Here is a 25,446-nt window from a genome sequence, read left to right on the forward strand (position 1 = left end):
GGCCGAGGGCACCTGGCACCTCCAACGGGACCCCAGCAAAGGGTGGTGGCCCAGCACATAGCTTGCAAAAAACCGAAGCAGGTAGCAAAGCTAGCTCTGGCAGAAGGAAGCAAACAGCCATGGGAGGCCTTTGCAAGCAGTTGCTGGACCACCCTGCATTAGGGATCCCCTGGCAAAAAAAGCCAGTTTGGGCCCCAGGTCCAGGCTCCAGGTCGGCGCCCAGGGTGTTCTGCCCACAGAAGCTGAGCACAGTGCAGATCGGCCTAGGCTCAAGAGCTCTCTCCTGCAGAGCAAACGTGACGGAAGAGCCGTTGGAGGTTGGCTGGACATTCCCTGGGAGTGTGGGAGCCTCCCTGGGCGCGGGGCCCCAGGGGCCAATGCCACTGCAAAATGACCTCCCAGTCAGGGCTTCCTAGCCAGGGGTGACTCTCAGCCCGCAGGCAGCTGGGGATGCTATCTTCCTGGGAGGCAGGAAAGGCAGCCCCAGAGAGTTGGTTTTCAGGCCTCTGTCACGCAGCCAGTCTGTGGCTCCTCAGACGCCAGACCTCCGGGCCTGCTCCAGGGCCTCAATTCCTGAGTCAGGCCTGGGTGTCTGCCTGCAGTCTGCAAGCCTTGCAAACACATTCCTAGGTCAGCGCAGTCCTGCCCATGGGGAATGAGGCTGTGGGAGTGTGTCTGAGGTGGCCAGGTGCTATGCTGGGGTCACCTGGCCTAGCCACCTGGCACCACCCATGTGTCCCCGGCGAGTGGTGGCAGGCCAGCCCCTGGCATGCCCAATGCCGGAGTGGGGAGCAAAGCTAGCTCTGGCAGAAGAAGCAAACAGCCACGGGAGGCCTTTGGAAGCAGATACTGAGCCGCTCCGCGTTAGGGCTCCCTGGGAGAAAAATGCCAATTGGGGCCCCTAGGTCCGGGCTCCAGGTGGGCGCCCAAGGTGTTCTGCCGGCAGGTGCAGAAAGGCCTAGGCTTGCGAGCTCTCTCCTGCAGAGCAAACGTGACGGAACAGCCGTGTGGGGGTTGCCTGGACGTTCCCTGGGAGTGTGGGAGCCCTCCCCAGGCGCGGTGCCCCAGGGGCCATTGCCACTGCCAACTGACCTCCCAGCCAGCGCTTCCCAGCCGAGGGTGACTCTCAGCCTGCAGGCGGCTGGGAACACTATCGTCCTTGGAGGCAGGAAAGGCAGCCCCAGAGAGTGGGTTTTCAGGCCTCTATCGCACATCCAGTGTGTGGATCATCAGACACCAGGCCTCCGGGCCTGCTCCCAGGGCCTCAAATCCCAAGTCAGGCCAGGTGTCTGCCTGCACTCTGCGAACCTAGCAAACACCTTCCTAGGTCAGTGCAGTCCTGCCCACGGGGAAGGAGGCAGCATGAGTGCATCTGAGGGGGCGAGTGCCATGCCGGGGTCACCTGGCCGAGGACACCTGGCACCTCCCATGGGCCCCCAGCGAGGCGTGGTGGGCCGGCCCCTGGCGTGCCCAGTGCCGGAGCGGGGAGCAAAGCTAGCTCTGCCAGAAGAAGCAAACAGCCACGGGAGGCCTTTGGAAGCACCTGCTGGGCCGCCCCAAGTCAGGGCTCCCCAGGCGAAAAATGCCAGTTGGGGTCCCTAGGCCTGGGCTCCAGGTGGGCGCCCAGGGTGTTAGGAAATGCCAAAGAATGTTCAAGTTCAGTTCAGTGCAGTCGCTCAGTCATGTCCGACTCTTTGCGGTAGTTTAAGCATTCTTTGGCATTGCCTTTCTTTGGGATTGGAATGAAAACTGACCTTTTCCAGTCCTGTGGCCCCTGCTGAGTTTTCCAAATTTGCTGACATATTGAGTGCAGCACGTTCACAGCATCATCTTTTAGGATTTGAAATAGCTCACCTGGAATCCCATAACAATTGCACTCATTTCACATGCTAACAAAGTAATGCTCAAAATTCTCTAAGCCAGGCTTCAACAGTACATGACCCATGAATGTCCAGATGTTCAAGTTGAATTTGGAAAAGGTAGAGGAACCAAAGATCAAATTGCCAACATCTGTTGGATCATCAAAAAAGCAACAGAGATCCAGAAAAGTATCTACTTCTGCTTTATTGACCACACCAAAGCCTTTGACTGTGTGGATCATAACAAACTGTGGAAAATTCTTAAACAGATGGGAATACCAGACCACCTGACCCGCCTCCTGAGAAATCTGTATGCAGGTCAAGAATCAACAGTTAGAACTGGACATGGAACAACAGACGGGTTCCAAATCAGGGAAGGAGTATGTCAAGGCTGCATACCATCACCCTGCTTATTTAACTTACATGCAGAGTACATCATGAGAAACACTGGGCTGGATGAAGCACAAGCTGGAATCAAGATTGCCGGGAGAAATATCAATAACCTCAGATATGCAGATGACACCACCCTTATGGCAGAGAATGAAAAGGAACTAAAAAGCCTCTTGATGAAAGTGAAACAGGAGAGTGAAAAAGTTGGCTTAAAGCTTAACATTCAAAAAACTAAGATCATGGCATCTGGTCCCATCACTTCATATCAAATAGATGGGGAGGCAGTGGAAACAGTGTCAGCCTTTATTTTGGGGGTCTCCAAAATCACTGCAGATGGTGACTGCAGCCATGAAATTAAAAGATACTTACTCCTTGGAAAGAAAGTTATGACCAACCTAGACAGCATATTAAAAAGCAGAGACATTACTTTGCTGACAAAGGTCCATCTACTCAAAGCTATGGTTTTTCCAGTAGTCATGTATGGATGTGAGAGTTGGACTATAAAGAAAACTGAGCACTGAAGAATTGATGCTTTTGAACTGTGGTGTTGGAGAAGACTCTTAAGAGTCCCTTGGACTGCAAGGAGATCCAACCAGTCCATCCTAAAGGAAATAAGTCCTGAATAGTTACTGGAAGGACAGATGCTGAAGCTGAAGTTCCAATATTTTGGCCACCTATTGCAAAGAACTGACTCATTTGAAAAGACCCTGATGTTGGGAAAGATTGAAGGCAGGAGGAGAAGGGGATGATAGAGGATGAGATGGTTGGATGGCATCACTGACTCAATGGACATGAGTTTGAGCAAGCTCTGGGAGTTGGTGATGGACAGGGAAGCCTGGCATGCTGCAGTCCATGGGGTCACAAAGTGTTGGACACAATTGAGAGACTGAACTGAACTGAAGCTCTTCCTAACTAAGGTCTTGATGATGACTCTACCTAAGACCCAGACACTGTCATTAATAACCTAACTCTTTCCCTATGTAACACCCTAATTGTGGCCCTAACTCAGGACCTGACAATGGTCCTATTTCTCTGATCCTGTTCCTTGGTAACCTCAAGAACCTCCTCCTCACAAAGGCCCTGACACTGTCAATAATGACCTGACTTTTTCCCTAAGTAACACCCCGATTTTGTCACTAACTATTGCCCTGACACTGGTTCTAACTACAGCCCTGATGCTGGTCCTATGGAAAGCCCTGAGATATCCCTAAGGAACAACCTTACCTGAAGCCTTGACACTGTCCCTAGCGTAGGCCTTGATGCTGTCCCTTACAGTCTATGCTGTCACTAAATATCCCTCTGATTCTGTCCATAACCAAGGCCCTAAATATGTCCCTAATAAAGTCTCTGAAGTGTCCTAATGAACAGCCTTAACTGACTCATGCTAAGGCCATCAAGTTATCTCTGAGGTCCTGACACTGTCTCTAAGGCCCTGATGCTGGCTCTAATGGCCTGACACTGACCCTTACTAAGTCCTTGCCCAGGAGTTGACCCAAGCTGCTGGGACAAATGTTTTCCTCCTCTCTCGCCAGCTGCCGGCCATGGTCATTCTGAGATTCTGTGATGCGGTGGTCCCACATAGGGTGTGCCTGAGGAGGCTTACCTGCTGGAGGATGGTCACGGCCATTAAGACATTCTGTGATGTGGTGGTCCCACATAGGATGTGCCTGAGGAGGCCTACCTGCCGGAGGACGGTCACGGCCATTCTGAGGTTCTGTGATGCGGTGGTCCCACATAGGGTGTGCCTGAGGAGGCTTACCTGCCGGAGGACGGTCACGACCATTCTGAGGTTCTGTGATGTGGTGGTCACACATAGGCTATGCCTGAGGAGGCTTACCTGCCGGAGGACGGTCATGGCCATTAAGACATTCTGTGATGTGGTGGTCACACATAGGGTGTGCCTGAGGAGGCTAACCTGCCAGAGGACGGTCAAGGCCATTCTGAGATTCTGTGATGTGGTGGTCCCCCATGAGTGTGCCTGAGGAGGCTTACCTGCCGGAGGATGGTCATGGCCATTCTGAGAGTCTGTGATGCGGTGGTCCCACACAGGGTGTGCCTGAGGAGGCTTACCTGCCGGAGGACGGTCACGGCCATCTGAGATTCTGTGATGCGGTGGTCCCACAAAGGTGTGCCTGAGGAGGCTAACCTGCCGGAGGATGGTCATGGCCATTCTGAGATTCTGTAATGTGGCGGCCCCACATAGGGTGTGCCTGAGGAGGCTAACCTGCCGGAGGATGGTCATGGCCATTCTGAGATTCTGTAATGTGGCGGCCCCACATAGGGTGTGCCTGAGGAGGCTTACCAGCCGGAGGACGATCATGACCATCCCACCCTCCAAGGGACAGTGGCTCAGGGTGGGAATCTCTTAGCCAGTGTTTGACCTCAGGTTCAGTGTCGCTATTTGTTGTAAAAACCTTGGAGTTACTTCAGTAACATTCTAAATGGATCTCCCCCTTGGCATATTTATAAGATAAATTTTTACTGAATTAAAAATCAAGAACAACATTATTAGAATGAGCAGGAAGACAAAGGATGCCCCCCAATGATCTATTACTTAGAAGATTTTACAGTTCTCATCAGAAAACACTCACTCTCATCACCCTCTAGGCATCAGCACGAGATAGGAATCATCTGCATTCTTTATTTATCCCTCTGAATCTTTCAGAACCTTTCCTTCAGGAGAAATCTCTGGGCTCTTCAGGAACTGTGAGTGGTGATGTCAGGTAAATCTGAGACTGAAAAGCAAGAGGAAAAGAGAAGGTGAGGAGATGAGAATTCTTGATGGAGAAGCAGGGGCATCCACGTTCAAAGTCAACCTGAGAGTCTGAATTAGTATCCAATGAAGGGAAGGGCCACCAGGACCTGGCCCCACTGGCCTTGTCACCTGCTGTGGGGACTGGAGACACCCAAACTGCCCTGGCCACTTTCAGAGAAATAAAGAAGGTAGGAGAACACCAAGGGAGCCACATTGGAGAAGGTCACTGCTATGAAGTAAGATGTACTTTTCCAGAAAGTGAAGGATGATCCCTTGGTTGTCAAAGACTTGCAAAGATTCCGTGTTGTTTTGGAGACGTGTTGAAGCCTCCAGTCTTTGAGGGCAGTTATGAGAAGGAACTGTGCTCAAAACCATCCAGCACTCACTCCTTGATGGTGCTGAGGATGACCAGTGTCCAGCCCAAGGGTGTTGTGGGCCTAAAACCCCCTTATCATCTGGGATGGGAGGGGCCCCACGGGCACCCCACTGGGCCAGCGGGGTCTCGGCTTGTAGGCTACAGACCTTTTTCAGGTATATGATCTGCAAACATCTTGTGCCATTTTGGATGGCAGATCTTTTTCCTTATTCCTTTTGTGCACAACACCTTTTGTTTTGAAGAAGTCTAATTCATCTCTTTTGTCTTTTTTTGTTTGTGGTTTTGGTAGCAGATCTAAGAAATCATGGCCAAATACAAAGTCATAAAGTTTTTCTCTCATGTTTTCTTCTATGGGGTATATAATTTTGGTTCTTACATCTAGGCCTTTGATCCATTTTGAGTTGATTTTGAATAGTGAGGGAAGTAGGGGTCCAACTTTGTTCTTTTGCATGTGGGATCTGGTTGTCCCAGCACCTGTATTAATTGTTTGGGAAAATATCTGCAAATGATGCCACCAAAAACGTCTAATTTCCAAAATACACAAACAGCACATGCATCTAAAACAAATAAACAAATAAATAATGGGCAGGTATAAATAGACATTTCTCCAAAGAAGACATACAGATGATCAACAGGCACATAAAAAGACACTTCACACTGCTAATTATTAAAGCAATGCAAATCAAAACCACAATGAGGTATCACCTGATAGTCATCAGAATGGCATCAATAAAATGTCTACAAATAACAAATGCTGGTGAGGGGGTGGAGAAAGCGAAATCTCATACACTGTTGGTGGGAGTTGATGCAGCCACTGTGGAAAACAGTATGGAGGATCCTCAAAAAACTAAAAAGTTGCCATATGAATTACCAGTCCCACTCCTGGGCATATATCCAGACAAGACTATAATTCAAAAAGATACATTCACCACTATGTTCATAGCATCACTATTCACAACAGCAAAGATGTGAAAGCAACCTGTCCAACAACTGATGAATGGATAAAGATGAGTGTGTGTGGCTATGGTGTGTGTGTGTGTGTGTGTGTGTGTGTGTGTTTACAGTCCATGGGGTTGCAAAGAGTCGGACACGACTGAGCAACTTCACTTCATGAGGTACACACATTATTTAACTTACTTGTGCAACCATGTGAAAGTAATTAATATCACAAAACTGCATACTTAAAATGAATTAAATGGTTAATGCCACGTTTTGTATTTTTAATGACAATGAGAAAAAAGTGTAGTGGTTGTAATTGTTACAACATAAATGAATAGTAAAAACACCCTTAGTGAGAAAAGCCATACCATAAAAGGTCACCCAGATCCCATATTCATCTTGTCTGCTTTAAATCCATCAAGGCCGTCCAAATGAGGGGAAACTCAGGAATGGCTCCAGGAAAAGAAACCTGGATCAGGATGGAAAAAGGTATCTTCACACAGTTGGGGCAGCAGGTGAAAGTGCAAGTGGGCCTGTGTATTAAACTATGACACAGAAGTCATGATTTCCTCATGGGGGGCTAGGTGTTGGTTCCTCAGGAGAGTGTCACTGTTTTGGGTAAAACACACTGAACTGTGTGAACTGGCAAATATGAGTACTTTTTACCATTATAAAAATTTTCTGTACATTTTAAATTAGTGGAAAGTGAGTTACTTTTCAAAACAACCATGATAGTACCATTCAAGAAATCAGGTAAGACAGGCATCAGACTTTGTTATAGAGACCAAGACTTACCAGACCAAGTTCAACCAAAGTTGTGACACTTATTTCCCTTGTAGGAGTCCATACGTTATTAGTATTAAGAGGCATCGTGGGAAGAGGGTGTTGGTAGCCATTGAGTCGTGGGTCCTATAGATGATCTGGATTGCAGGAGAAACAGTGAGATTTTAGCTTCACAATCTTTTACATTATTTCAAAAAATACATTAAAAGATAAATTCAGCAAAAAAAATACACACAAATCAATTTTTTTCTATACATGAATAACAAACCACCAAAAAGAATAAGAAAACAATCCCATTCGAAATTCAAGAAAAAAAAAAAACTATCTAGGAATAAATTTAACCAAAGACATAAAAGACCTATAATCAGAAAACTATAGGGCATTGATAAAGATATTGAAAACAGAAAAAATAATCCTATACTCATGCATCAGGAAAAATATTTTTAAAATATTTTCTACTGAGCCCAAGAGCCTAGAAGCCCATGCTCCACAGCAAGAGAGGCCACTTCCAAGAGAAGCCCCACAACCACAACTAGAAAAAGCCCATGCACAACAAAGACCCAGTGCAGCCAAAAATAAAAATAAAATAACTTTTAATAAAAGTCTATCAACAAAGAAAAAATAATGTGGACTTTATAAAATTAAAATTTTCTACTCTATGGAAGACCTTATTCAGAAAACCAAGAGACAAAGCACATACTGTATGTATGCTCAGTTACTTCAGTCATGTCTGACTCTTTGTGACCCTATGGACTGTAACCTGTCAGGCTCCTCTGTCCATGGGATTCTCCAGGCAAGAATACTGGAGTGGGTTGCCACACCCTCCTCCAGGGGATCCTCCCAGCCAAGGGATCAAACCTGCATCTCCTATGTCTCCTGTATTTGCAAGTGGGTTCTTTACCACTAGTGCCGTTTCCAAAACACATATCTGAAAAAGGATCTGACTTAAATTATACCAAACGACCTCTTTAAAATTTGGTAAAGATTGAAATACACACTGGCCAAAGAAGATAGATAGTAAATAAGCACACAAGAGTACACTAAAGATGCTGGTGGAATGCATGTACAGTCAAATTTGGAAGACAGTTTGGCACTTTTCTCCAAATCTAAAGTCTCACCTCAGGATCCAAGAAGTGCATCGCTTGTATTTAGACCACTGCTTTGCAAAACTGTGAAATAAAAGCTAGCGTCAAGTAATGTATGAGAGCTCTATTCATAATAGTTAAAAACTTAAAGATATCAGGATGTCCTTCCATAGATGCATTCTTAAGTAAACTAGGACACAGACGTGTCAAGGGGAGCACAATACAGCACACCCAAAGTATGCAAATTTGACAAAAGGATTATTTTGGACTGATTAATTTAAAAAAACAGCAGCACCAGGAGAATCTTGGAAAACCAAGTAGAAATGCCATTTTATGAAGCAGATTTACATTTATTAAGGATATCTCCATCTGTAAGGGTGCGTCCCTCTCTGGGACAGGAATCGGATGATGATAAATATCAAGAAAAGCTTGTCTAAGCTGGATGTTAATCTGCAAAACCACCATACCCTTATTTACTGTGATTCACCTAATAAATTCCCTTAAATGTCTTCTTCCATTCCCTAACCTCCTTCTTTCATTCTTAGTTGATGATAGTGTTTAAGGTAAAGTCCTGGACCATTTCTTGGACCAGTCATGGAATGCAAAAGTCAAGAGATACCAGGAGTAACAGGCAAACTTGGCCTTGGAGTACAAAATGAAGCAGGGCTAACAGAGTTTTGCCAAGAGAATGCACTGGTCATAGCAAACACCCTCTTGCAACAACACAAGAGAAGACTCTACATATGGACATCTCCAGATGGTCAACACCGAAATCAGATTGATTATATTCTTTGCAGCCAAAGATGGAGAAGCTCTATACAGTTAGCAAAAACAAGAATGGGAGCTGACTAGAGCCCAGATCATGAACTCCTTACTTCTAAATTCAGATGTAAATTGAAGAAAGTAGGGAAAATCACTAGACCATTCAGGTATGACCTACATCAAATCCCTTATGATTATCCAGTGGAAGTGACAAATAGATTTAAGGAATTAGATCTGATAGACAGAGTCCCTGAAGAACTATGAATAGAGGTTCGTGACATTGTACAGGAGGCAGTGACCAAGACCACCCCAGAAAAGAAGAAATGGAAAAAGGCAAAATGGTTGACTGAGGAGGTCTTACAAATAGCTGAGGAAAGCAGAGAAGCTAAAGGCAAAGGAGAAATGAAAGATATACCCATTTGAATGCAGAGTTCCAAAGAATAGCAAGGAAAGATATGAAAGCCTTCCTCAGTGATCAATGCAAATAGAGGAAAACAATAGAATGGGAAAGACAAGAGACCTCTTCAAGAAAATAAGAGAGAGCAAGGGAACATTTCATGCAAAGATGGGCTCAATAAAGGACAGAAATGGTATAGACCTAACAGAAGCAGAAGATATTAAGAAGAGGTGGCAAGAATACACAGAAGAACTATACAAAAAAGATCTTCATGACCCAGATAACCATGATAGTGTGATCACTCACCTAGAACCAGACATCCTGAATTGCAAAGTCAAGGGGGGCCTTAGGAAGCATAACTACAAACAAACCTACTGGAGGTGATGCAATTCCAATTGAGCTTTTTCAAATCCTAAAAGATGATGCTGTGAAAGTGCTGCACTCTATATGCCAGCAAATTTGGAAAACTCAGCAGTGGCCACGGGACTAGAAAAGGTCAGTTTTCATTCCAATCCCAAAGAAGGGCAATGCCAAAGAATGTTCAAACTACCACACAACTGCACTCATCTCACACACTAGCAAAGTAATGCTCAAAATTCTCTAAGCCAGGCTTACACAGTACGTGAACCATGAATGTCCAGATATTCAAGCTGGATTTAGAAAAGGAAGAGAAACCAGAGATCTAATTACCAACATCTGCTGGATCATAGAAAAAATAACAGAATTCCAGAAAAACATCTACTTCTGCTTTATTGATTATGCCAAAGCCTTTGACTGTGTAGATCACAACAAACTGTGGGAAATTCTTAAAGAGATGGGAATACCAGACCACCTGACCTGCCTCCTGAGAAATCTGTATGGAGGTCAAGAAGCAACAGTTAGAATCAGACAAGGAGCAAGGGACTGGTTCCAAATTGGGAAAGGAGTACATCAAGACTGTATATTGCTGCCCTGTTTATTTAATTTAACTGCAGAGTACATCATGTGAAATACTGGGCTGGATGAAAGACAAGCTGGAATCAAGATTGCTGGGAGAAATATCAATAACCTCAGATACACAGATGACACAACCCCTATGGCAGAAAGTGAAGAGGAACTGAAGAGCCTCTTGATGAAAGTGAAAGAGGAGAGTGAAAAAGTTGGCTTAAAACTCAACATTCAAAAAACTAGGATTATGTCATCTGGTCCCATCTCTTCATGGCAAATAGATGGGGAAACAATGGAAACAGTGAGAGACTTTATTTTGGGGGGTGGGCCCAAAATCACTGCACATGGTGACTGCAGTCATGAAATTCAAAGATGCTTGCCCCTTGGAAGAAAAGCTATGACCAAATTAGACAGCATATTAAAAAGCAGAGACATTACTTTGCCAACAAAGGTCCATCCAGTCAAAGCTATGGTTTTTCCAGTAGTCATGTATGGATGTGAGAGTTGAACTATAAAGAAAGCTGACTGCTGAAGAATTGATTCTTTTGAACTGTGGTGTTGGGAGAAGACTCTTGAGAGTCCCTTGGACTGCAAGGAGATCCAACCAGTCCATCTTAAAGGAAATCAGTCCTGAGTATTCATTGGAAGGACAAATGCTAAAGCTGAAACTCCAACACATTGGCCACCTGATACGAAGAACTGACTCATTTGAAAAAACCCTGATGCTGGGAAAGATTGACGGCAGGAGAAGGGGATGACAGAGGATAAGATGGTTGGATGGCATCACTGTCTCAATGGACATTGGTTTGAGCCAGCTCTGGGAGTTGGTGATGGACAGGGAAGCCTGTGTGCTGCAGTCCATGGGGTTGTAAACAGTTGGTCTCAACTGAGTGATTGAACTGAACTGAACTTGCACCATTTCAGGAAGTGACTCAGTTTTCCCAGGTATCTTTTAAGTATACACGAATGCATGGCATATATTAAATCTCTGATTGTTTTTCTCCAGTTCATCTCCCTTTCATTATGAGGATCTCAATAAAGAACATCAAAGGGTAGAGGGAAAACTATCTTTCCTCTCATATAAGACAACACAATAGTATTCAGAGATACAAACGAATGAACCACCAACCCATTTATTAAAAAAAAGCATGAATCTAACACTTATATTACTAAGTGAAGGAATCCAGCCTCAAGTGCTACACACTGTACAAACTTATAAGACATTCTAGAAAAGGCAAAACAGACATGATAAACAGTTTATGGAATATGTGGCTGAAATATTTCACATGGTATTGTAGTGATGAATACCTGCCACTGTGCATTTGTCTAAGCACATAGATTTTTGTTTTTAGAACCCAACAAGTAAATTATTACCTATTCACATTTATTTATTTATCCAAGTCAAAGACTGGAATGCAGAATTTAACAAAGAATCTAACTGACTGAGAAATCTATGAAAAACTTCAGGACTTCCCTGGTGGTCCAATGGTTAAGACTCCATGTTGCCAATGCAGGAAAGGTGGGTTCAATTCCTGGTCAGGGACCTAAAATCCCACATACCATATAGCACAGCCAAGAGATTTTGTTTTAAAAGAAAAGAAAGAAAAAAACCCACTCTTAGTGGCAGGACAAAATGAGCTGACCTAAGTTCACTGTGGAAATGAATGGAATCTGCAGGCCAAAGGCAAAATATACCATGCAGAAACAATGGACTCTGTACGTTCTTTCCTATGGGAGGTTGTAGCTAAGAGGACTGAAACTACTATATCAGTCATCGAATGGAAGAAGCACTGAATTTGATAAATGACAAGTAATGGAAGCCAGATTTCTTACTGCTGGAGTGGGAAGTTACAGGCAGACAAAGGGAGAAGGCTACAATACCTGTGTCAAAACAGATCAGGTTGGAGTCACAATTATAAACTATCTTTAGCCTAATACAGAAACACATAGCTCTGTTCTGCCCGTAGTCTGAGTCCCCGGTCGGGAAAGAAGACTCTTCGAAACAATGCAACTCGCAATAGGGGAATTTATTACTGACTCCAGCCAGGGCCTCCCGCCCTCATCAGGTGTGTGAGGATGAAAGGCCCCGAGCCCCAGTTCTCTCGGGTATTTATTAGGTCAAAATAAGCAGCAGGTAGTTGGCGCAATCGATTGGTTACACAGTGGGTAGTTGGCACAAGCTGATTGGCTACACATTTGCAAGGTAATTTTTGTTGGCCCAACGTGGGGCTTTCAGCTTTCCCCTGATAGGTTCCCTTTTCTCTGGCTAGGCATATGTTGATTGGCTGGCCCCAGGAGGCCTGATTATTATGTTACCCTGGGAAACCAGGCCTACTCCTAATCCAGGCTGCCTGCCATGGCATTAGCCGTGATAGCCTCACATTTCCCCCCTGTCTGTTGTTCAAGTAGAGGAATCTTCCTCTTTACCCTGTGAAATTGACTGATATTGTTGTCTCAATACCATAATTTGGATGATATTTAGGCGCTCTTTAATAAATGAGACCAGACGGTTTAAAATGCATGGACCAAAGGTCAGTAACAATATTAAAATTATAAGTGGACCCAGGAGGGTGGAAATCAAAGTGGTCAACCAGGGGGAGCGCTGAAACCAAGATTTAAACCAGCCTTGTTGGGCTTTTTGTTTTTTCCTTCGCTGGGCTAGTCTCTCTCTTACTTTTTGGAGAGATTTTTGTACCGTCCCTGAATAGCCGATATAGAAACAGCATTTTTCTCTCAGTGTTGCACATAATCCTCTTTGTTGCAGAAACAATAAATCTAAACCTCTCTTATTCTGTAACACTACTTCAGCCAAGGAGCTCAAGGATTCTTGGAGGTGCGAAATAGACTGTTCCCGTGGTTTCGCAACCCCAAGCAGCGCAATAAAAAGAGTCAATTCCCCCACATTTTTCAATTTGGTTTCAATCTCTTTTTCCCCCCAGGCAGACATAAACAGGCACCTGTTTGTAGTACTGTGGGCCTTTTCGCTCACAGTTACAGGTGAACAGACCGAAAGAGCCGTGGGCAAAGAACTTGGTCAGTTGGTGGGGACCAAACCCACTACTGTCAGCCACCAGCACGCACAAATTAAAGGTCAGTACTGGCCACCATGTCTCTTTGGGGGCCATGTTGGAGCTCGAATTAAGCACTTTTCTAGTCTCAGGATTGTAGATCACTCAAGTCAGGTTAGCTGGCTGATGGGGGTTGTGGCTGGTTGCTTCTGGGCCGATGAAAACTGTTATCAGCAGGAGAGTTAAGAGGGCTCCCGTCGTACGAGTTTCAGTTTCAAAGGATTTGACGGGTGAGGTCTTGCCTCCCATTCTGCTTGTGCCTTCTCCTGTTCTTCCGGGGTGGCTTGCCGCAAATGATTGCAGTGAACCTAGGGCCCGATCCCGTCGACCTTAACAGCAGTAGGAGTGGTAAGGAGAACAACATAAGGGCCTTTTTATCTAGGTTCTAATGCTTTAGATTGGTGTCGTTTTACCCAAACCCAATTACCCGGGCCAATATTATGTGAGGGGATGGTCCCCTTGCTTGTTACTTAATGCCATCAGTGTTTGTTGGAATTGTCCCAAGGTAGGGGGTGGTAGGCATTTTAGGACACACAGGAGGGGGTCTTTCATACAGAATCTCAAAAGGGGTAAGATTCAGCTTATAAGGGGTGTTATGCACTCGAAAGAGCGCGAAGGGAAGGAGGGTCACCCAGTCCCCGCCAGTCTCCATTGTCAACTTTGTTAGAGTTTCTTTTAGGGTCCGATTTATTCTCTCAACCTGTCCTGAGCTTTGGGGATTATATTTACAATGTAACTTTCATTTTGTCCCCAGAGCTTGGGCCAGCCCTTGTCCAATCTGGCTCACAAAGGCAGGTCCGTTATCAGAGCCCATAGTCACTGGCAGCCCATACCTAGGCATCATCTCCTCTAAGATCTTTTTAGCAACCACTGTTGCTGTCTCTCCCTTAGTGGGGAAGGCTTCTACCCACCCCGAGAAGGTATCTACCAGAACCAACAGATAGCGATACCCGTACTTGCCTGGTCTTACCTCAGTGAAATCTATCTCCCAGTGTTGCCCTGGCTCTTCCCCTCGGTACCTCGTTCCAGTGTGCTGCCTTTTCCCTGTCCTCATCAGCTGGCACGCTTTGCAAGCCTGGATTATCTCTCGTACAGTTGCATTTTGTCAAGGGAACCTCAGGCAGGCCGTCTGGAGAAGAGTCAAGGTCTTTTTCTCTCCCAAGTGTGTAGTTGTGTGCAGGTGTTCACATAGGTGATGACCCAGGATGGCAGGCAATATCAGGTTGTTGTTTTGATCTCGGTACCATCTATCTTTGTCATCTTTCTGGAGGGTGGTATCCTCGTTGATCCAAACGAGGTCAGGGAGGGAATAGTCGGGGACTGGCAGCAGAGTCCCCATACCAGGAGGTGGAAGTCCCACGGCTAATATGGGGGCGGCGTAGTCCCTGCTGGCCGCTTCTAGTAGGGCCCGTCTGAGTGTCTGGAAAGCCTGTTTCATTGGCTCAGTCTAAGTCCAGTTTGGGGTCTCTTTACTTCCCTCATATAAGGGCTGGGCCTTCTCAGCAAACCCCATGATCCACAGTCTACAATATCTAACAGTCCCCAAAAGCTCTCTCACCTGGCGGGGGTCTTGGGCTCTGTTATCTGCAATATTGTTTTTTTCATGGCCTGAGTTAGCCACCTTTGCCCCTGTCTGATCTTATACCCCAAATAGGTGACCTCTTGCCGGGATATTTGCACCTTCTTTGCGCTAGCACGATATCCCAAGGTGCCTAGAGTCTGTAAGAGGTCACCGGTGGCATGGCTGCATGCCTCCTCTGTGGTTCCAGCCAACATAAGGTCATCCACATATTGCAGCAGGATGACCTCTGGGTGGTGAGTCCGATATTTATAGAGGTCCTCACTCAAAGCCTCATTAAACAAGGTAGGGGAGTTTTTGAACCCTTGTGGGAGGCGGGTCCAAGTTAGTTGTACTACCGGTTGGCCTTTCCCTTTAGTCCACTCAAAGGCAAATATTTCCTGGCTCTGGGCCGCCAGGGGTAGGCTGAAAAAGCATCTTTTAAGTCCAACACAGTGTACCAAGTGTACTCAGGCAGCAGACTGCTCAGGAGGGTATACGGGTTGGGGACAGTAGGGTGTATGTCACTCACCCGCTTGTTGACTTCTCGTAGGTCCTGGACAGGTCTGTAATCCGTACTCCCTGGCTTCTTTACCGGTAGTAAGGGGGTGTTCCAAGGGGATGGGCACCGCTTGAGAATTCTGGCATCCATGAGCCATCGAATGTGGGGAGTGATCTCCCGCCGAGCCTCCTGGCTCGTAGGATATTGCTTCACCCTCACAGGAGTTGCCTCGGCTTTTAGTTTGATGACGACCGGTTGTCTCTGTTTAGCCAGTCCCATTCCTGCTGTTTCTGCCCATGCCAACGGGTATTTGTGGACCCACGGTTGTATATCTGGTGCTATAACCTCTGAGGGCTTAGGCACAAAAAGTCTGTATTCATCTCTTAAAGCTAGAGGCAAGACATGTATCGGCTGTCCAAGTCCATCCGTGACTGACATTCCCCCAGGGTCAAAATGGATCTGAGCATTAACTTTAGTCAACAAGTCCCATCCAAGTAGAGGGGCTGGGCATTCTGGTATCACCAAAAACGAATGGGACACCTGATGGGTCCCCAGATTTACTTTCTGTTCTGTGGTCTAACAATTTTTTTTTTTTTTTGTCCCCGTGGCTCCCTGCACCAAGCTGGTTTTCTTAGACATTGGTCCCAGTTTTTTATTTAAAACAGAGTGTTGGGTGCCAGTGTCCACCATGAAGCCAACGGGTTTCCCCTCCACATGTATGGTTACCCAGGACTCGGGGAGGGGTGTCGAGTCTTGACTCCTCTAGTCACTGTCTTCCCCCACATATAGAACTCGAGTTCCAGGGGAAATTTTCTCTCTGGGTTGTTCTTTTCTTTGGGTCTCTCTTAGGGCACTCATTTTTCTAGTGCCCCCGTTCTTTGCAGTAAGCGCACTGATCTTTTTTTAGGGCCTGCCTTTTTGGTCTCTCTGTTTCTCCCATCTGGGGGCCTCGAGGCTCTCTCAATTCTGTTCCAGCCTTCATCCCCGCAAAAAGAATCTTGGCTAGCTCTCTCTGGTTCTTCCAGTTTTCCTTCGCCTTATGTTCCCTATCTTTTTTCTTGATCTTTTCAGCTAGTTCTCTTTTCTCTCGACGAAGTCGTTCCTCTCTTTCTTCTGGGGTCTCTCTATTATTAAATACCTTTTCAGCTGCTTTCAGTAAGTCTTGTATTGTCTGTTCTCCTAACCCCTCTATCTTTTGTAATTTCCTCCTAATATCCGGGTCTGCCTGATTCACAAATGCTAGCAGAACTGCAGCGCGTGATTCCTCAGCCTGGGGGTCCATAGGTGTATATTGCCTAAAGGCTTTCATTAGCCTCTCTTGGAAGGCTGACGGGCTCTCAGTGGGCTCTTGCCTTACTAAATTTACCTTCGCCAAATTTGTCGGCTTCCTAGCTGCGGCCCGCAGGCCAGCCATTAGAGTCTGGCGGTACACTCGGAGACACTCCCTACCTTCCACTCGCTCAAAATCCCAGTTAGGCCGCAACAGAGGAAACCCCTCGTCCACAAGATGAGGCTGGGCGGTTGGTCTCCCGTCGACCCCCGGGACCCGTTTTTGCACCTCTGCCAGGATTCGCTCCCGTTCTTCCGTGGTGAAGAGCACCTGCAACAGCTGCTGACAATCATCCCAGGTGGGGTTATGAGTGAACAAAATGGAATCTAAGAGGTTAATGAGGCCTTGGGGGTTCTCCAAAAAAGGAGGATTTTGGGTTTTCCAATTATACAGATCACTCGTGGAAAATGGCCAGTACTGATAGGTTCGCTCTCCATCCGGGTTAGCTGGCCCCACTCGAATGGGGAGTGCCTGTACAGTAGATGAAGGTAACTCTGGGTCCCCATGATCCTGCTCACCCCTATTTCCTCTATTCCTTCTCTGCAGTCGTGGTTCCCTTATCCCTTCTGATTCATTGGGGGGGGGGGGGCTCTTCCCCCCGGGGGAACCTGCAACGGAGGAGGGGCATATGGCGGGGGCCTAATTTCCATCTCCAAGTCAATCAGGTTCTGGTACCAGGATTCCTGCAAGACCGGTTTTAGGCCCTTATTCTTCTTGGCTTCCTCTGGGGCAGTGGGGGTTTCCATAACCAGGGCTTGTACATTAGGAGAATCAGGGAGTTTGTGAACAAAAGGTTTTAACCATTCGGGCGGATCTTCTACTAGATCTTGCCAGACCATAACATATGGGACTTGGCTCGGGTGGCCCCAGGTATCAGGAGCCATAACTTTCTCTTTCACCGCCCGAATAATAGAAGGTTGAAAAGTTCCCTCTGGAGGCCATCCAACTTGGAAGGTGGGCCACTCTGCAGAGCAAAAGGTTATTAATTTACTATTTGTAACCAGTAGCGACAGATCATATGTTCTAGCCCTGACATTCGAGAAATGATCAGTCATGAGAGAGAGTGGGGTGGATTTTCCTTGCCCCATAGCGAGAGTCAGAAGAAAGTCACTGAGAATTACCACCAATAAATCCTGTTGGGAGTGGTGGCAGCCAGGAGGTTGGGCTTGTGGTATGCTTCGTGGAACTATTTGAGTGCCTTAGTCATTGCACTGAAGTTTTCTTGTTGGGGGCGGGCACCCTAAGGGTTTCTAGCCCATTCCGTGACCCCCTTATCCTTTCACGGGAGTCTTCCAGTGGCAGGCGCCCTATCGGCTCTTAAGTGCCTGTCCCGTGCCCACACAGACGGGTTTTCATTTGGCCAGATTCTCGGTTTAGAATACGAGAAAAAAGAAAAGAGTTTCACCCTCTCGGGCTCCCGTTACTGGGGCTGACTTGTTGGGAGGCCTTCAGAATCCGCCAGGGAGTAGCCCTGGCCGGGACTCGTCAGTTGCCCTGACAACTGTCTGCCTGTTCACTGAAACTCTCAGAAACAGAAGTGAGGCTCCAAGGCTTTATAGGAGGAAGTAGACAACGACACACTAGAGAACAACGAGACAGGAGACAATGCCGGCAGTTATACAGATGCAGAAAAACACATAGACAGACACACATCGGCCGACAACACAGAACTGGGGGGCAGGACCCCCTAAGTTTCCCTATCCTCTGAAACAAGGGTCACCTTACCGAATGGCGTCCACTGTTCCCCAGATCCGGGCTTAGGAGAGGAGGTCTCCTTCCCGCAGAGCTGGCTGCCTTCCAGCAAGCTCACTGGCCTCGGCCTCACGCCAGCTGGAATGGCCAATCCGTTCCCTCACGGAAAACTTTCCTCACGCCAGACACCTTCCTGCTTCACAGCAGGGCCTCGGATTTACACTGGGCTTCCTGCGCCAGATACCTTCCTGCTTCACAGTAGGGCCTCGGATTTACACTGGGCTTTTCCAGACCTGCCTGAGCACCGGTGCTATTACCTGTCCTTTTTCCCCTTTGTTCCAAAGAGCGTTCTTCCCCGGTCAAGGGATCCTGGACGAGCCCCCAAATGTTCTGCCCGTAGTCTGAGTCCCCAGTAGGGAAACAAGACTCCTCGAAACAATGCCTTGGCCCTGGCTCGAGTCAGTAATAAATTCCCCTATTGCAAGTTGCATTGTTTCGAGGAGTCTTCTTTCCTGACTGGGGACTCGGACTATGGGCAGAACAGGTTAAAACCAGTTGAATAGGTTTTGACCCCCTTTTTTTCTTTTTCTTGTATTAAATTTGCATATGTACACCCTTTAAACAGAATATGGTTGACGGCATCCAGTAAATTATTCTAAATGACTGGTAGCTAGCTGTACTATTGAGCATCTTCTTTGGATGCAAATGTTTCTAGAATTAAGAAAATTGATACCATGACCACTATTACTTATGTGAATGAAATTATAAATACAATGAAATTAGACTTTGTGTATGCATCAGAGTGGTTGGAAACAATATCAGGGAATCCATGAAATGCCAACAAACTGCTCTGAGAAGGAAGCTATATTTACTTTTGCAAATATAACTGGAACTTGTATTCATGTTGCATTGTCTATAACCTCAGGATAGTTGGAATCAATATACACTTCAAGAACCGTTGCCATCAGCTTCTATTCATGACAGGAGTAGTAAGAACATGGGAAGAAAAACTCAAAAGCTTATACTATTTAGTCAAGGAAATGTCAAACTAGATACTCCAAGTATTACTAAGTCAGTTTCCAAGTCCTCTGATGCCTATAACTAAAAAATTATTACAAATTCATGGGATGCTATGGCTACATTATAAATGTGTTCATCTTATGGTACTGATTCAGGTACCCCCTACTTCAGCATGGAATACTGGATATCAGCACCAAATAGTAAATATATAGAGTGCTGATCACTGTCATTAGGAGAAAATGATCAGCACTTTGTGAACATTTGTAATGTTATGTTTAACCCTAACCCAAGCATGGCGCCCTGACGTCTTTCCTCTCCAGGACCTGACTCCGCCTCTCACTGCTCCCCGAGATCGTTCCTCTCTAGGACCTGACGCCACCGCTCACTGCTCCCTTAGGTCTTTCCTCTCTAGGACCTGACAAGGCCTCTCACGGCTCCTTGGCGTCTTTCCTCTCTAGGACTGACGCCACCTCTCACGGCTCCCTGGCGTCTTTCCTCTCTAGGACCTGACGTCGCCTCTCACTGCTCCCTTAGATCTTTCCTCTCTAGAACCTGACAGGGCCTCTCACGGCTCCCTGGCGTCTTTCCTCTCTAGAACCTGGTATCACCTCTCACGGCTCCCTGATGTCTTTCCTCTCTAGAACCTGATGCCGCCTCTCACGGTTCCCTGACGTATTGCCTCTCTAGGACCTGACGTTTTTCCTCTCTAGGACCTGACACCACCTCTCACGGCTCCCTGGCGTCTTTCCTCTCTAGAACCTGACGTCGCCTCTCACTGCTCCCTTAGATCTTTCCTCTCTAGAACCTGACAGGGCCTCTCACGGCTCCCTGGCGTCTTTCCTCTCTAGAACCTGGTATCACCTCTCACGGCTCCCTGATGTCTTTCCTCTCTAGAACCTGATGCCGCCTCTCACGGTTCCCTGACGTATTGCCTCTCTAGGACCTGACGTTTTTCCTCTCTAGGACCTGACACCGCCTCTCACGGCTCCCTGACGTCTTTCCTCTCTAGAACCTGACGCTGCCTGTGACCGGCCCTGGCTTTTTTCCTCTCTCTGTGCCCTGAGACTGCCCCCTTCAGGTCCTCTCCACAGACCCCCGTGCGCCGCCACTCGTCCACTTATGACTCCCCACCCCAGGTCGGCTAGACTGCTCCCCTCAGGGTCCTCTCCGCGGACCACCACCGCCCCCGGGTTCTCTCTGTGGGCCCCCCCCCAGGTCCTCTTATTGGCCGTAATCGGGTCCCCACGTCCTCTCGACAGCCTGCCACTGGTCGCCTCTTGTCGCCTGCCACTGGTCCTCGCCTTGGCCCACTGCTGGTCCTCACTACATCCTGACCTTGGACCTCACTACGGCATGTCTCTGGACCTCACTACGACCTGACTGTATTCCTCACTATGCCCTTACTCTGGACCTGACTACACTTTGATTCTGGTTCTATGTCCTGACATTTTTCCATTCAATTCCTGACACTGCTTCTCACTTTGCACTGACACTGGTCTCATTACATCCTGACTTAGTTTACTCTAACTCCAGATTTGGGCCCCACGGCAGCCCTAACTCTTTGCCTCACTTGGACGTGACTCTGATCCACACTCAACCTGTCTCTGGTCTGCAATTGGGCCTGACTCTAAAATAGCTGTTGAAATATGCCATACAATATCAACATAAACAGGGTGAAGTTATTTCAAACAAATACAGATCTCTTAAAAGCAAAGGAATTCAGAAGCACCTTCCAGATAAGATTTGCTGGAATGAACAACCACCAAAATGGGAACCAATCACCCTAAGCCTACAGAACCACAGAGTGCATGCCAGCGAGTTATCACACACTATCTGATTTTTGCAACACTACAAGTGCTACTTTCCAGGTTTCCCAGATTAACTCCTTGGAGCAGGACATTTGGAAAAGTCCGGTCAGGATGAAGAGAGGATCGTCCTAAGGACAGAGTTGGACTTGGCAGCGGCGAGGGCAGTCTCTCTTCCCTAACCCTAACATGACCCTGACCCTAACCCAACCCTACCGTAACCCTAACCTAACCCTAACCCTCACCCTCACAGTCACCCTCACCCTCTAACACTCACGCTAACACTCTAACCCTCACACTCACCTTCATCCTAAATCTCTAACTGGAACCTGAACCAGAACGACTACCCTAACCCTAACCCCGAACCCTAACCCCTAACTCTAACCTTACCCCTTAACCCTAACCCTGAACCCTAACCCTAACCCCAACCCTACCCTAACCCCACACCCAAACCCAACCCCAACCATAACCATAACCCTAACCCCTAACCCTAACCCTAAAACCCTGACCCCTCTACCCTAACCCTTAACCCTGACCCTGAACCCTGATTCTGACCCTGACCCTGAACCCTAACCCTGACCCTCCCTGACCCTAACCTTAGAAGGTCAAATGAGACTACTAATAAAATTTGTAAGACTATTAATAAAGCAACAGATGATCCTTAACTTTGTAGCATGGATGAAATGAGATTTTGCTATAGCTGGATGGGTTCCTGTGGATTACTGTTGGGCTCCTGTCCATGGGGTCACAAGAGTCAGACACGTTTACTGACTAAGCCACCACCACCATTTTCATGTAACAAATAATCCTTAGATTGTTTACATACTGGTACATGTGACTTACAAATGAGAAGATAGTTATTGAACTGTAGCCTGCCAGGCTCCTCTGTCCGTGGGATTTTCCGGTCAAGAGGACTGGAGTGCCATTTCCTCCTCCAGCAGAAAACCTTCATAAAGCTTTCATTTCCAGCATTACCACATTTGGGCGTGTGACAATCCTGCCTCTTTGTGACCATTCCCTGCAATAGCAACCTTAAAATTTTTGCTTATCAGTACCTAATGTGCACAAAAAATGCTGTGTTCTAAATGACACAAGCTCAAGAAACCTCCTGAGTAAAGCAATAAAAACATGCAACGCAAGGCAAATTATCATAAGAAAATATCAAGAGGTAAATAAAATCTTCAAGGTTTTAAAATAAAACTACATGAAAAGTCATTCAGGTGAGTAGACACAGGAAAATCAATCTGACGATGATGAATCACCTTGGAGAAGTGAAAAAGACCAATCTCAAAAAAGTCTACAGACAAGAAATGCTAGAATGAGGTGAAGAAAAAAGACCCTAATGTGGTGCTGGTAAAATATCATTGTTAACAGTTGTCATGAGGATTTCCATAGATGAGCCCTTTTTAAAAATGAAATAGATCTCCTATATAATCTGACAGTCCAACTCCTGGGAGTGTATGTGGAGAATATCAGATTTTGTAAAACGCATCACTGAAGTCTGCCCTGCAGCAGTACCTACAGTAGCCATGACATAGAAGTTAGCAGGCTATACAGGGACAGGTATGACTCATTTGAAAAGCCCCTGATGCTGGGAAAGATTGAAGGCAGGAGGAGAAGGGGACGACAGAGGATGAGATGCTTGGATGGCATCACTGACTCGATGAACACGAGTCTGAGTAAACTCTGGGAGTTGGTGAAGGACAGGGAGGCCTGGCGTGCTGCAGTCCATGGGGTCGCAAAGAGTCAGACACGACTGAGCACCTGAACTGAACTGAATAGGGACAGGTGAATGGATAAAGAAAAAGTGGGATACAATGAAGCATGACTCTAACTTAAAGAAATGAAGTAATGCTATTCGAAGGGATAGATAGATCTAGAGGTAATCTTAGAAGGTAAAGTGAGTCAGATTGAGACAGGGAAACATAGTTTGATATCATGTACAGGTGCGAAAGAGGTACTCACTGGGAATGAACTTATTGACATGTGAAACAATCATACAGTCTTAGGCAACAAACTTATGGTCATCAATGGGGAATGGTGGGGAAAAGTGGTAAATTAGGAAGAAGGGATTAACTCATACCCACAAATACGTAAAAAATAAATGATCAGCACAGACCACCTTTTAAAAGGGCGTTAGACTAAGCACACTTTAATAACCTATGTGTTTAAAAAAAGATGAATAGATAAGTATGAACAAGATTTTGTACACCTAAAACAAACACAACACTTCTAAGTCATTTTTCCTCCAATAAAAGTTACATATTATTATGAGAAGCAAAATAATTAAAGAGACAAAGCTTTCGATGGCTTCTTCTCACTTATTCTAGTTTACAGCCAGGCACTACCACCACAACTCAGGCATGAACACCACATTAACAAGCAAACTAAGTGAACAGAAACACATGAATGGACAAAGAATAGGGTTTATCACAATGCAATATTACTCACCCACATAGACTGAGCAAATAATGCCAAGTCCAGTCAAGGGAAGGAAATAGACAAGATGGTAATAAGTAAAGGAGGAAGTTATGCCAAGTCCAGTCACAAGGAAGGAAGTAGGGAAGAGCATACCAAGTGAAATAAAGGAGACAGGGAGACACGTATGTCATATGAAGTCACTTCAGGTGAAATCTAAAAATGAATACAAATGAGCTTCCTGACCAAAAAGACACAGGTCAACATACATGAGGAAAAAGCCTATGTCCCCAGAAAATTAAAGAGTGGGGCAGTGAGAAATGAGCTGATTCAGACTGACAGACTACTATTTATAAAATAAGCACCAAGGACCCACTGTGAAACACAAGGATCCCTACTTAACACATAACCTCTTGGGAAAAACCAAAAAAAGAACACATAGATCTCTGTCTAAGCGAATCTTGTTGCTACCAGTCAAAAAGGGAAAAATAAACCCCACCCACAATATTGAAATTCCCCTATATACTCCAGCAAAAATTACAGAAGCAAACCCACCCTCAAACAAAAAAAGGAAAAGCAAAAGCTGACTCTATGCCCTTCATACCCTGGTGACCTGGGCTGGGGTCACATTTATGGAGGCTGAGCAGACTTGGGTCCCAAGGCTCCACTGTTGTGAAGCTCGGGGAGCCGGCAGAGCTTGGCAGGCAGTGTGCCCCGCCCCCATAGTCTTTCCCCTTGCTGCCACTTTGTGGCCGTTTTCCATAACAACTTGAAAAACTGAAATGATGGACACTAATGCATTGGAGAAGGAAATGGCAGCCCACTCCAGTATTCTTGCCTGGAGAATCCCAGGGATGGTGGAGCCTGGTGGGCTGCTGTCTAAGGGGTCGCACAGAGTCGGACACAACTGAAGCGACTTAGCAGCAGCATCAGCAGCAATGTTCAGAAGGTCTGAGGCACTGTAAGTAACATCACCTTTCCTCAAGAGATATCCTAGCAGTGGTCACCAAAAACAATTCAAAACAGAGCAGGCATTTAAGAAGCCATATCAAGAAGCAAGTTTATCTAAGTGTGAAAGTGTTAGTAGCTCAGTTGTGTCCAAATCTTCGCAACAACATGGGCTGTAGTAGCCCACCAGGCTCCTCTGTCCATGGGATTCTCCAGGCAAGAATATTGGAGTGGATTGCCATTTCCTTCTCTAGGAGGATCTCCAGGGATTGAACCTGGGTCTCCTGCATTGCAGGCAGATTCTTTACCACTGAGCCACAAGCGAAGCCCCTAAAGTTTATCTGAAAGTGAAAGGTGCTCAGTCGGTTACTGACTCTTTGTGACCCCATGGACTATATAGTCCATAAAATTCTCCAGGCCAGAACACTGGAGTGGGTAGCCTTTCCCTTTTCCAGGGGATCTTCCCAACCCAGGGATCGAACCCAGGTCTCCACACTGCAGGCAGATTCTTTACCAGCTGAGCCGTCAGGGGAGCCCAAGAATACTGGAGCGGGTCGGCTTTTCCTTCTCCAGGGGATCTTCCCGACCCAGGAACCGAACCGGGGTCTCCTGCATTGCGGCGGATTCTTTACCAACTGAGCTATCAGGGAAGCACCTAAAGTTTATTTAAGCCATGTGATTTTTTTTAAGTTTATCTAACAACCCTTAAAAAAAAGTCAAGATGTCAATATTGCAAAAAATTAGAAACATGCAAATCAAAACAACAGCAAGGTATAACCTCGCACCAGTCAAAATGGCCATTGTCAGAAACTCTGCAAACCGTAAGGGCTGG

The 25,446-nt window shown here is 46.3% G+C and overlaps 1 long non-coding RNA gene across 1 annotated transcript; it reads right to left on the reverse strand.

Annotated features, from left to right (window-relative positions):
• Positions 1–4,847: 4,847 nt before the first annotated feature.
• LOC122693519 lies at positions 4,848–24,370 on the reverse strand. Its single transcript, XR_006340936.1, has 3 exons — positions 24,271–24,370; positions 7,115–7,239; positions 4,848–4,984 (listed from the first exon to the last, which is right to left on the reverse strand). It is a non-coding gene; the product is annotated as an uncharacterized LOC122693519 (long non-coding RNA).
• Positions 24,371–25,446: the final 1,076 nt, after the last annotated feature.

Source organism: Cervus elaphus, chromosome 5 (genome assembly GCF_910594005.1).
Source record: "Cervus elaphus chromosome 5, mCerEla1.1, whole genome shotgun sequence".
In the NCBI taxonomy this organism is placed as follows: domain Eukaryota; kingdom Metazoa; phylum Chordata; class Mammalia; order Artiodactyla; family Cervidae; genus Cervus; species Cervus elaphus.